At 26.6% G+C, this 14,118-nt stretch overlaps 1 long non-coding RNA gene across 1 annotated transcript in view; it reads right to left on the bottom strand.

Annotated features, from left to right (window-relative positions):
- Positions 1-10,152, bottom strand: part of LOC126470440 (uncharacterized) — a 93,394-nt gene extending 83,242 nt beyond the window's left edge. Inside the window, exon 1 of the long non-coding RNA XR_007586201.1 lies at positions 10,069-10,152. This is a non-coding gene — a long non-coding RNA (uncharacterized LOC126470440). The remainder of the gene's footprint in view (positions 1-10,068) is intronic.
- Between the last annotated feature and the right edge of the window lie 3,966 nt (positions 10,153-14,118).

Below are 14,118 nucleotides of genomic sequence, written 5' to 3'. Positions count from 1 at the left end.
ATATAAGTTAAGTAAGGGAAAATCACTCGAACGGCCAAGGAAATTATTAAATTAAAAACAGGAGAAAAGTAATAAAGTAAATAATTAGATATAATAGGAATTGGCTGCTCCTTACAAATTAACTTGATAGCATCACTAAAGGGTTGAGGAATTCCAACAAAACCTACCTTATTTGGACCCTTTCGAATTTGAATGTAACCTAAAACCTTACACTCTAATAAAGTTAAAAAAGCAACATTAATTAAAACACAAATAACTAATAAAAGAAAATTCAAAATAAACATAAATAAATCATAAGGTATCAATACTATTTGCAGAAAAAATCTACATAAATGAATTCTAAATTCAACACATTAATCTGTGAAAATAGTAATTTAATTAGTATTAATCAATAAAATAAAAAATATTTCATCCATATGGTCCTTTCGTACTAATATGAATTAATAATCTTAGAATAGAAACCGACCTGGCTCACGCCGGTCTGAACTCAGATCATGTAAGAATTTAAAGATCGAACAGGGCTAATTACTGGGCTACTGCACCCAAAATTTTTCTTAATCCAACATCGAGGTCGCAATCTGCTTTGTCGATATGAGCTCTCAAAAACAATTACGCTGTTATCTCTAAGGTAACTTAATCTTATGATCATAAATTATGGATCAAAACAACAAACATAAATAAATGATATAATAATGAAGAGTTTATTTATTCTTCATGTCACTCCAACAAAACATCATCATTAAATATAGAAAGACAAACAAAAAACAAAAAAAAATAAAATGTTAAGCTCTATAGGGTCTTCTCGTCCTAAAGAAAAATTTAAGCCTTATGACTCAAAAGTTAAATTCAAAAATTAATTAAGAGACAGTTGATTTCTCGTCAAGCCATTCATTCCAGCCACTAATTAAGAGACTAATGATTATGCTACCTTTGCACGGTCAAAATACCGTGGCTCTTTAAAAATCTGCTCAGTGAGCAGGCCAGACCTCAAAGTATTTTCAAGAGGACATGTTTTTGATAAACAGGCGGATATCAATTTTGCGTAGTTAATTATAATAAATTCACAAGGTAAAAATTATATACAAATAAATATACTAATTCTATCATTATTACAAAAATTTTAAAATTCAATTTACAATCTTAATAAAAAACCTAAAATAATTATAAAATCAAAAATAAAAATAATGAACTGAATCGTAATCTTAGCGATAGCTGGTTTAAAGCTTACTATTATATTTTATAAAAGAAATCATAGGTTATTAATTTCAAAGCTTATCCGTTAAAGAATAAATAAGTTAATATTTAGACCTAAAAAATTAAATAAAAACAATTAACTTCAAATAATTAAATTTTTTCTTAAGAAACTAGATATCTTGGGAAACGATTAACATCTCTTTTCTATAAATAATTTAATAATAATTATGATACATTAACTATAAATAATTTATAAATCAACCCATATTGAGACAAGTAAATACTAAAATTTTGATAAACCCTGATACAAAAGGTACAATAAATGAAATCTACTTTTAAAAATTTAAAATAATATTTCATAAAACAATTACATTACCAATAAACTATAATCTAAAAAATCAATTCTACAAAATATACTAAGTCAAAATTCGACAAAATTATTTTTATGAAATAATTGAATAAACAAAAAATAAATATAATAAAATAAATAATCAAGATATCCTGATTTGCACACAAAAATTTTCAATGTAAATGAAACACTTTACTAATAAGTTATATCTTGAAACTCTTCCTAGATACACTTTCCAGTACATCTACTATGTTACGACTTATCTCATCTAAATTGAAGCTAAATTAAAATAATAAAATAGAATAATCAATAATGAGAGCGACAGGCGATGTGTACACACCTCAGAGCCAATATCAGTTAAATTAAATAAATTAAATTACTATCAAATCCACCTTCATTAATAGTATTTCACCATCAAATCCGTTATAAACAAAAATCTATTGTAACCCACCTCCTCTTAACTATAAGCTGCACCTTGACCTGAAATATTTTATAATTATAAATCTTGAGAATTATAACTCTAAAAAGATTCTCTGATAACGGACATATACAAACAAATAAATTAAGTAGAGAAAATCGTGTATTATCAATCACGTGGTAGGTTCCTCTGAATGGAATGAGATACCGCCAAATTCATTGGGTTTAAAGACCTTAATTAATAGACCCTGGTAAATATAATTAACATTTAAAATAATAGGGTATCTAATCCTAGTTTATTATTCAAATTTCACAGATTCATAAAAAGAGCTATAAATAAATTTTAACATTTCTCCTTACAAATTTATATTTTAACCCTAAAAATATAAACAACTGTTTTAACCAATAATATTCATGTGTATCAATCATATAACCGCGGCTGCTGGCACTAATTATGCCGATACTAAATCAATTGCTAAATCCAAAATCACTTGATAATTAAATCAAATTACTGCAAAATAGAACATTTAGTTTAACAAAACTTACATATAATACAAAGAAAAAGTGAATAAATAAGCAAGAATAAAAGTTTTGGAAACAAAATAACAAATTTAGAAATTTATAAAAGTAAGAAAAAATAAAAGATTCAAATATTTAAAGAAAAAAAAGAAAAAAAATGACAAAATAAGAGAAACGCACCCTCGAATGACCACAACAACTTCTCTATTATATATAAATAAAGATTAATATGGAACATGTATACCAATAAATGTATAATAGTCTTTCTTATTAAATCTTTCTTTTCACTAATAATAAAGAAAGATTAAGTAACATAATAAATATATTTTATATAATTAGGTAAATTAATGTAATATGGTAGTAATAAAAAATTAACTTTATATTAAGTTAACTTAAATATTAATTAGTTAAATAACCAAATTATAGAAAATATACTAAATTAAATTATTATAATTAATATAATTATTTATATTAATATAAAATTTTATATTTAATATTATTGATTATATGTATTATATCAAATTATAATAATATTTAACATTAATTTACATTGTATTAAATAATTTATAATATAATAACCTATTTAAAGCTAAAAACACAAGTAGCTATAATCCTAGGTAATAAATGTATTAAAATAATCATTTAATCATTATAAAATAACATTACAGGTATTTAAATTTAATAAAATGTAATATATTAAATAAATAATTTATTATATATAATAAATATTCAAATTATCCAAACCGAGATAAATTAATTAGAAGTAACCAAAATAATACATAAACAAATTTTTAAAAAAAAATTTTAATTTATATATTAAATATAAATGAAGTGCCTGACTAAAGGGTTACCTTGATAGGGTAAATCAAGTAAACAAAATTACCTTCATTAAAAATTACATAAAACAGAATTAAACTACCTCCTTTAGTATCAAAAACTAATGTGCATCATACACCTTAATGTAAAAAGGTAATCTAAACAAGCTAAAGGGTTCATACCCCATTTATAGAGGTATCAATCCTCTCCTTTTTAATGACCAACAACTCTACAAAACATCTCTTCCTATCAACATTAATGATTGGAACGTTCCTGTCCATTTCATCAAACAAACAGAGAGAAACAGAATTTATTCCATCAATAATAATTAGATCTAGATTATTATTAAAGATCGGGCTGCACCCTTTCATTTCTGATTTCCTGAAGTAATAGGAGCTTCAAGATGAAATAACTGTTTAACACTAATAACATGGCAAAAAATTGCCCAATAATGGTATTATCTTATTGTATTCAACTAAGAACTTTCATTTGAACAATTATCATTCTAAGAATTATTATTGGGGCAAAAGGTGGTTTAAATCAAACATCTCTACGACAACATTTAGCATATTCCTCAGTTGGACATTTAGGGTGAATAATCAGATCCCTAACAGTTAGAGAAAACATTTGAGAACTATACTTTATTATTTACTCACTATTAAGATTAGTTATGGTCTTATTATTTAAGCAAATAAATCTATTTTTTATAAACCAAATTTATTCAGCCAGAAATATAAAAACTGAGATTAAATTCATAATATTTTTATCTCTTTTATCCCTAGGTGGTTTACCACCATTCCTTGGATTTCTACCACAACGAATTGTAATGCAATCATTGCTAGAAAATAACATAACAATTATTATGACAATTATGGTTGTATTAACTACAATTACACTGTATTATTATATACGTATTAGATTCTCAGCCCTAATTATGTCATACACAGAAAATTCATGATCTATAAAAATAAAGTCTCAAAAATCAAGAATTATTCTTCCTATAACAGTAATAATTTCAACAATAGGATCAATCTCAACATCAACCTTAATCTCATTATACTAAGGACTTCAAAGTTATAATTAAAAGAATAATCTTTTAGGCATTAGTAAAATTTTACACCTCTAGAATTGCAGTCTAGAATCATAATTGAATATAAGGCCTAAGCATGGTAAGAGAGAAACATCTCATAAGTAGATTTACAGTCTACCACCTTAAATTCAGCCATCTTACTGCAAAAATGATTATTCTCAAAAAACCATAAGGATATTGGTACTTTATACTTCTTATTTGGAGCATGAGTAGGAATAGTAGGAACATCAATAGGAGTACTTATTCGTGCTGAACTTGGTCAACCAGAATCTCTAATTGGAGATGACCAAATTTATAATGTCATTATTACAGCCCACACATTTGTAATAATTTTTTTAATGGTAATACCTATTATAATTTGTAGATTTGGTAATTGACTCGTACCATTAATAATTGGTGCACCAGATATAGTGTTCCCACGAATAAATAATATAAGTTTTTGATTACTACCGCCTTCACTAACCCTTCTTCTTACATCTTCTATAGTAGATAACGGTGCTGGTACAGGATGAAAAGTTTACCCTCCTCTTGCAGGAGCTATCGCACATGAGGGGGGCATCTGTAGACCTAGCTATTTTTTCACTTCACTTAGCAGGTGTATCATCTATTCTTGGTGCAGTAAACTTCATTACAACAGCAATTAATATACGATCAGGAAGTATAACTCTAGATCAAACACCTTTATTTGTCTGATCAGTAGCTATTACAGCCCTTCTCCTCCCTTTATCGCTTCCAGTATTAGCAGGGGCTATTACTATACTATTAACAGATCGAAATTTAAATACATCATTCTTTGACCCTGCAGGAGGTGGTGACCCAATTCTATATCAACACCTATTCTGATTCTTTGGACACTCAGAAGTTTACATTTTAATTCTGCCAGGATTTGGAACTATTTCTCACATTGTATGTCAAGAAAGAGGAAAAATTGAATCATTTGGAACATTAGGTATAATTTATGCTATATTATCAATTGGACTAATAGGATTTACTGTATGAGCACATCACATATTCACAGTAGGAATAGATGTTGACACACGAGCATTCTCTACATCAGCAACAATAATTATTGCTGTACCTACAGGAATTAAGGTATTCAGATGATTAGCTACACTATATGGAACTAAATTCAAATTCAATCCACCGCTATTATGAGCTTTAGGATTTATTTTTCTATTCACAATTGGTGGATTAACAGGATTAGTATTAGCAAATTCATCACTTGATATCGTATTACATGATACATATTATGTAGTAGCTCACTTCCATTATGTGTTATCCATAGGAGCAGTATTCGCAATCATAGGAGGTGTTATTCAATGATACCCATTATTTACAGGATTAACTATAAATAATACATTTAATAATTTCATAGGATTATTCCCCTACATCTTTACTAGAACAAGACATTTAGCATTTACATTTGCAATCGCTCTACCTATATGATTAAGATTTATGTTATTTGGATGAATTAATCATACCAATCACATATTTACACACCTTGTCCCCCAAGGAACACCACCTGCATTAATATCATTTATAGTATTTATTGAAACAATTAGAAATGTCACTCGACCAGGTACGCTAGCAGTACCACTAGCAGCAAATATAATTGCAGGACTCCTACTATTAACATTACTAGAAAATACAGGACCATCTATAGCTATAAACTTAATTTCACTATTAATTATTGGACAAATACTTCTGTTAATTCTAGAATCAGCAGTAGCAATAATTCAAGCCTATGTTTTCTCAATTTTAAGAACTTTATATTCTAGAGAAGTAAACTAAACTTATGTTAACAACTCACTCAAACCACCCATTCCACTTAGTAGATTACAGACCTTGACCATTAACAGGAGCAATTGGAGCAATACTTCTAATATCAGGATTAGCAAAATGATTTCACCTATTTAACATTAACTTATTTATAATCGGATTTGGAATTACCCTAATAACTATAATCCAATGATGACGAGATGTAGTACGAGAAGGAACATACCAATTACTACATACGGGATTTGTATCAATTGGATTACGATGATGAATAATTTTATTTATTGCATCAGAAGTACTATTCTTTGTTTCATTTTTATGAGCATTTTTTAGAAGACTGGCACCCACTATTCAACTAGGGATATTATAACCCCCAATAGGAATTCAACCTTTTAATCCTATACAAATTCCATTACTTAATACAGCTATTCTTTTATTATCAGGAGTAACAGTAACATGAGCACCTCATAGTTTATTAGAATCTAATCATACTCAAGCATTAAAAGGATTATTCTTCACAGTACTACTAGGACTATACTACACTATACTTCAAGCATACGAATATTGAGAAGCACCCTTCACCATTACAGACGCAGTTTATGGATCAACATTCTTTGTTGCAACAGGATTCCATGGTCTACATGTAATTATCGGAACAATTTTCTTATCAACATGTCTACTTCGACATTCAATAAACCAATTCTCACCAAGACACCACTTTGGGTTTGAAGCAGCAGCATGATACTGACAGTTTGCAGACGTAGTACGATTATTCTTATACATTTCTATTTATTGATGAGGTAGATAATTGTTTTTCTAGTATAAATAGTACATTTGACTTCCAATCAAAAAGCTTGATATAAATCAAGAAAAACAATCCTAATTTTATTTACTGATGAAATGGACAGGATCGTTCCTATCATTAATGTTGATAGGAAGAGAATTTTTGTAGAGTTGTTGGTCATTAAAAAGGAGAGGATTGATACCTCTATAAATGGGGTATGAACCCATTAGCTTGTTTAGCTTACCTTTTTACATTAATGTGTATGATGCACATTAGTTTTAGATACTAAAGGAGGTAGTTTAATTCTGTCTTATTTAATTTGTAATGAAGGTAATTTTATCTACTTGATTCACCCTATCAAGGTAACCCTTTAGTCAGGCACTTCATTTATATTTAATATATAAATTAAATTTTTTTCTAAAATTTGGTTATGTATTATTTTGGTTATTTCTAATTAATTTATCTTGGTTAGGACAATTTGAATATATATTATATATAATAAATAGTTTATATTAATATATTACATGTAATTAAATTTAAATACCTATAATGTTATTCATAATTATTAAATGAGTATTTTAATACATTTATTTACCTAGGATTATAGCTACTTATGTTATTAGCTTAAAGTAGGTTATTATACTTATATTATCCAATAATATGTAAATTAATATTAAATATTATAATAATTGGATATAATAAATATAATCAATATTATTAAATATAAAATTTAATATTAATATAAATAATTATATTAATTATAATAATATAATTTAATATATTTTCTATAATAAGATTATTTAACTAATTAATATTTAAGTTAACTTAATATAAAGTTAATTTTATATTAATACCATATTACATTAAATTACATAATTATATAAAATATATTTATTTTATTATTTAATCTTTCTTTATTATTAGTGAAAAGAATGATTAAATAAGAAAGAATATAATACATTTATTGGTATACATGTTCCATATTAATCTTTTTTTATATATAATAGAGAATTTGTTGTGGTCATTCGAGGGTGCGTTTCTGTTTTTTGTCATTTTTTGTGTTTTTTTTCTTTAAGTATTTGAATCTTTTACTTTTTCTTATTTTTTTTTTTTTTAAATTTCTTATTTTGTTTCCAAAAGTTTTATTCTTGCTTATTTATTCACTTTTTCGTTGTATTATATGTAAGTTTTGTTAAACTAAATGTTCTATTTTGCTGTAATTTGATTTAACTATCAAGTGATTTTGGATTTAGCAATTGATTTAGTATCGGCATAATTCGTGCCAGCAGCCGCGGTTATACGATTGATACAAGTGAATATTATTGGTTAAAACAGTTGTTTATATTTTTAGGGTTAAAATATAAATTTGTAAGGTGAAATGTTAAAATTTATTTATAGCTCATTTTATGAATCTATGAAATTTGAATAATAAACTAGGATTAGATACCCTATTATTTTAAATGTTAATTATATTTACCAAGGTACTATTAGTTAAGGTCACTAAACCCAAAGAATTTCGCGGTATCTCATTCCATTCAGAGGAACCTACCCCGTGATTGTTAATACACGATTTACTCTACTTAATTTATTTGTTTGTATATCTCCGTTATCAGAGAATCTTTTTAGAGTTATAATTCTCATGATTTATAATTATAAAATATTTGAGGTCAAGGTGCAGCTTATAGGTAAGACGAGGTGGGTTACAATAGAATTTTGTTGATAACGGATTTGATGGTGAAATACTATTAATGAAGGTGGATTTGATAGTAATCTAATTTATTTAATTTAACTGATATTGGCTCTGTGGCGATTACACATCGCCCGTCGCTCTCATTATTGATTATTCTATTTTATTATTTAATTTAGCTTCAATTTAGATGAGATAAGTCGTAACATAGTAGATGTACTGGAAAGTGTATCTAGGAAGAGTTTCAAGATATAACTTATTAGTAAAGTGTTTCATTTACACTGAAAATTTTTCTGTGCAAATCAGGATATCTTGATTATTTATTTTATTATATTTATTTTTTGTTAATTTAATTATTTAATAAAAATAATTTTGTCGAATTTTGTCTTAGTATATTTTGTAGAATTGATTTTTTAGATTATAATTTATTGGTAATGTAATTGTTTTATGAAATATTATTTTAAATTTTGAAAAGTAGATTTTATTTATTGTACCTTTTGTATCAGGGTTTATCAATATTTTAGTATTTACTTTACTTGTCTCAATTTGGGTTGATTTATAAATAATTTATAGTTAATGTATCATAATTATTATTAAATTATTTATAGAAATGAGATGTTAATCGTTTCCTAAGATAACTAGTTTCTTAAGAAAAAATTTAATTTTGTGGAAGTTAATTGTTTTTATTTAATTTTTTAGGTCTAAATATTAACTTATTTATTCTTTAACGGATTAGCTTTGTAGTTAATAACCTATAATTTGTTTTATAAAATATAATAGTAAGCTTTAAACCAGCTATCTCTAAGTTTACGTTTTAGTTCATTATTTTTATTTTTGATTTTATAATTATTTTAGGTTTTTATTAAGATTATAAATTTAATTTTAAAATTTTCGTAATAATGATACAATTAGTATATTTATTTGTATATAATTTTTACCTTGTGAATTTATTATAAGTAACTAGGCAAAATTGATTTCCGCCTGTCTATCAAAAACATGTCCTCTTGAAAATACTTTGAGGTCTGGCCTGCTCACTGAGCAGATTTTTAAAGAGCCGCGGTATTTTGACTGTGCAAAGGTAGCATAATCATTAGTCTCTTAATTAGTGGCTGGAATGAATGGCTTGACAAGAAATCAACTGTCTCTTAATAAATTTTTGGTTTTAACTTTTGAGTCAAAAGGCTTAAATTTTTCTTTAGGACGAGAAGACCCTATAGAGCTTAACATTTTATTTTTATATAGTTTTTTGTTTGTCTTTCTATATTTAATGATGATGTTTTGTTGGGGTGACATGAAGAATAAATAAACTCTTCATTATTATATCATTTATTTATGTTTGTTGTTTTGATCCATAATTTATCATCATAAGATTAAGTTACTTAGGGATAACAGCGTAATTGTTTTTGAGAGCTCATATCGACAAAGCAGATTGCGACCTCGATGTTGGATTAAGAAAAATTTTGGGTGCAGTAGCCCAGTAATTAGGTCTTTTCGACCTTTAAATTCTTACATGATCTGAGTTCAGACCGGCGTGAGCCAGGTCGGTTTCTATTCTAAGATTATTAATACATATGGTTGAAATATTTTTTTTATTGATTAATACTAATTAAATTACTATTTTGACAGATTAATGTGTTGAATTTAGAGTTCATTTATGTAGATTTTTTCTACAAAAAGTATTGATACTTTATGATTTATTTATGTTTATTTTGAATTTTCTTTTATTAGTTATTTGTGTTTTAATTAGTGTTGCTTTTTTAACTTTATTAGAGCGTAAGGTTTTAGGTTACATTCAAATTCGAAAGGGTCCAAATAAGGTAGGTTTTGTTGGAATTCCTCAACCCTTTAGTGATGCTATCAAGTTAATTTGTAAGGAGCAGCCAATTCCTATTATATCTAATTATTTACTTTATTACTTTTCTCCTGTTTTTAATTTAATAATTTCCTTGGCTGTTTGAGTGATTTTCCCTTACTTAACTTATATGTGTTCTTTTTCTTATGGATTTTTGTTTCTTTTCTGTTGTACTAGATTAGGTGTTTATACTGTTATAATTGCTGGTTGGTCTTCTAATTCAAATTATTCTTTACTAGGTTCTCTTCGTTCTGTTGCTCAAACAATTTCATACAAAGTTAGTTTGGCTTCAATTTTATTATCTTTAATTATTTTAATTCGTAGTTTTAACATGTTTGATTTTATATATTATCAGCTTTATTGTTGATTTTTTATTATTTCTTTTCCTTTAGCTTTAGCCTGTTTTGCTTCATGTTTAGCTGAGACTAACCGTACTCCTTTTGACTTTGCCGAAGGTGAATCTGAGTTAGTTTCCGGTTTTAATATTGAATATGGTGCAGGTGGTTTTACTTTAATTCTTTTAGCTGAGTATACTAGAATTGTATTGATAAGAATATTATTAGCTTTAATTTTTTTAGGTGGTGACTTTTATTCTTTTATATTTTTTATTAAGCTTGCTGTTATGTCTTTTGGTTTTATTTGAGTTCGTGGGACATTAACACGTTTTCGTTATGATAAGTTAATGTACTTAGGTTGAAAAAGTTTTTTGCCATTATCTTTAAATTTTTTTATTTTCTTTGTTGGTTTAAAGATTTTATTTATTTCATTTATTTAGTGAAATTTTTTAAGAAAAGTTAATAGTAGAGTTAAACTTCTAGTTTTATGTTTTCAAAACATATGCTTTTCCTAAGCTAATTAACTTATTATTCCGTAATTAGTTTATCTCATGCGTTTGCAACATGTACATTAATTAAGAAGTATGTAAAGTAGATAATTGTTAAGATTTGTCCTGTTATAATGTAAGGTTCTTCAACAGGTCTTTTTCCAATTCATGTTAATAAGCATACAACAACTACTATAATTCAGAATAAAATCTGATTGATAGGATAGAATTGAATACCTCGGAATGGTACTTTATTATAAAATGGTAAAATTATTCAGATTCTAATTGATAAGAATAATGCAATAGTACCTCCTAGTTTATTAGCGATTGATCGTAGAATTGCGTATGCTAATAAGAAATATCATTCTGGTTGAATATGGACGGGGGTTACTAACTGGTTGTCAGGTACAAAATTATCTGGATCTCCCAGGAGGTAAGGATTAATCAAGCACAGTATAATTAATAATGATGTTATTAATACAAATGTAATAGAGTCCTTGAAAGTAAAGTATGGGTGAAATGGGATTTTTTCAATATTCCCATTTAGGCCTAAGGGGTTATTAGACCAAGTTTGGTGAAGGAAGAATAAATGAATTGCTGCCATTGCAGCAATAATAAACGGTAGTACAAAATGGAATGTATAGAATCGATTTAATGTTTCATTATCAACAGCAAACCCTCCTCATACTCATTGAATTAATCTGTTCCTAAATACGGAATTGCTGATAATAAATTAGTAATTACTGTCGCACCTCAGAATTATATTTGACCTCAAGGTAAAACTTATCCTATAAATGCAGTTGCTATAACTAAGAATAGGATTACTGTACCAATTATTCAGGTGTGTATGTATATGTAAGATCGATAGTAAATTCCTCATCCAACATATAAATAAAAACAAATAAAAAATATAGATGCTCCATTTGCATGTAAGGTTCCAATAATTCGGCCATTATTTACGTTTCGGCAGATGTGAACTACACTACTAAATGCTATTTCAATATTTGATGTATAATGTATAGCTGAAAATAGTCCAGTTACAATTTGAATTACCAAACATAACCCTAGTAGGGCACAAAATTCTATCAAAATGAAATATTTGTTGGTGCAGGTAAATCAACTAAAGAGTTATTAATGATTTTAATTAAAGGATGTCTCAATCGTAAGGGTTTATTCATTAGTAAATTATCTTATTTTACGAATAGGCCCCTGGTTAATGTAGGTTATTTTAACAACTGCAAATAGTGCTAATAATAAGTAAATTATTATTATTATTGTGATAAAGAATGTTGGTCTATTATATAGTTTTTCTAAAGATAATGTTATTTCTTGATAATTGATTGAATTATCATTATTTATAGTTTCAGTATTTTTGAAAAAGTCTATAAATATTGTTATATCTAAAATAATTAATGTTGGTATGTTAAATATTCATAATGTTAAGGTAATAATCATCGTAATTGATTTAGGTTAAATATTTCTTTGACGCAAATCTCGTAATATAAATAAATAGAACTAATATACCACCAAGAAACGTTAAAAATAAAATATATGATAATCAATATCTATCCATTATTGTTCCTGATATTAGTCCAACTAGAAAAGTTTGTAGGATAATGAAAAGCATTATTGATATTGGGTGTCTTAATTTAATAAAATTAATATTTATTACGTTTGATAGCGATATAATTATTATTTTGATCATTTCAGGGGTTAGTTTATTATAAATATCGGTTTTGGGGACCGATGATGGAAAGCTTTTCCACCTCTGAAGTTTTAAAAGTGGGGACTGGAGTTATTTCCGGTTTACAAGACCGGCGTTTTTTTTAAACTATTAAAACTAATGTTTATATTCTCTGTCTTTACTTCTTTATTGATTTATTTTGCTGGTGTTTATGTTTTTTCTTCTAAACGTAAGCATTTATTAATGGTTCTTTTGAGATTAGAATATATTGTTCTTTCTTTATTTATATTGGTTATTGTTTTTCTTATTGAGAAAGATAATGATTATTTTTTTCCTGTTATGTTTTTGGTTTTTTCTGTTTGTGAAGGTGCTTTAGGTCTTTCTATTTTAGTTTCAATAATTCGTTCTCACCGGAATGATTTATTTATTCTTTTGCTTTATCTTTATGGTAAAGTATTTATTTGAAACTATTTTTTTGATCCCTCTTTGTTTGGTCAATAATTGTTGATGGTTGGTTCATTCTTTAATGTTACTGTCTAGTTTTGTTTTTATGATTTGTGTTTATTCATATGCAGATTTGAATATGATAACATATTATTTTGGTATTGATCGTTTTTCTTTTAGTTTGATTCTGCTTAGTTTTTGAATATGTTCCTTAATAATTACTGCTAGAGGTTCAGTTTATTTAAGTTCTTATCATTCTAATTTTTTTGTCTTTATAGTCTTAATTTTAATGATTATGCTTTATTGTTAGTTTGCTAGATTGAGTCTTCTTTCTTCTTATATTTTTTTTGAGGCTAGATTGGTTCCTACTTTACTTTTGATTTTGGTTTGAGGCTATCAACCTGAACGGTTGCAGGCTGGTGTTTATTTAATTTTTTTACACTCTGGTTGCTAGATTGCCTTTATTATTAGTGTTATTTAAGGTTTATGATTTTTCTAATACTTTATATTTTCCTTTATTGGTTGATTTTGGTTATTATTATTTTATATTTTATGTGTTTATAATTCTTGCTTTTTTAGTTAAGATGCCGATATTTTTGGTTCATTTGTGGTTTCCTAAGGCCCATGTTGAGGCCTCAATTTCAGGTAGAATGATTCTTGCTGGTGTTTTATTAAAGTTAGGT

Source organism: Schistocerca serialis, chromosome 3 (genome assembly GCF_023864345.2).
Source record: "Schistocerca serialis cubense isolate TAMUIC-IGC-003099 chromosome 3, iqSchSeri2.2, whole genome shotgun sequence".
Lineage (NCBI taxonomy): Eukaryota > Metazoa > Arthropoda > Insecta > Orthoptera > Acrididae > Schistocerca > Schistocerca serialis.
Note: the sequence above shows the minus strand (reverse complement) of the source record. Positions and strands in the feature narration are given on the sequence as shown.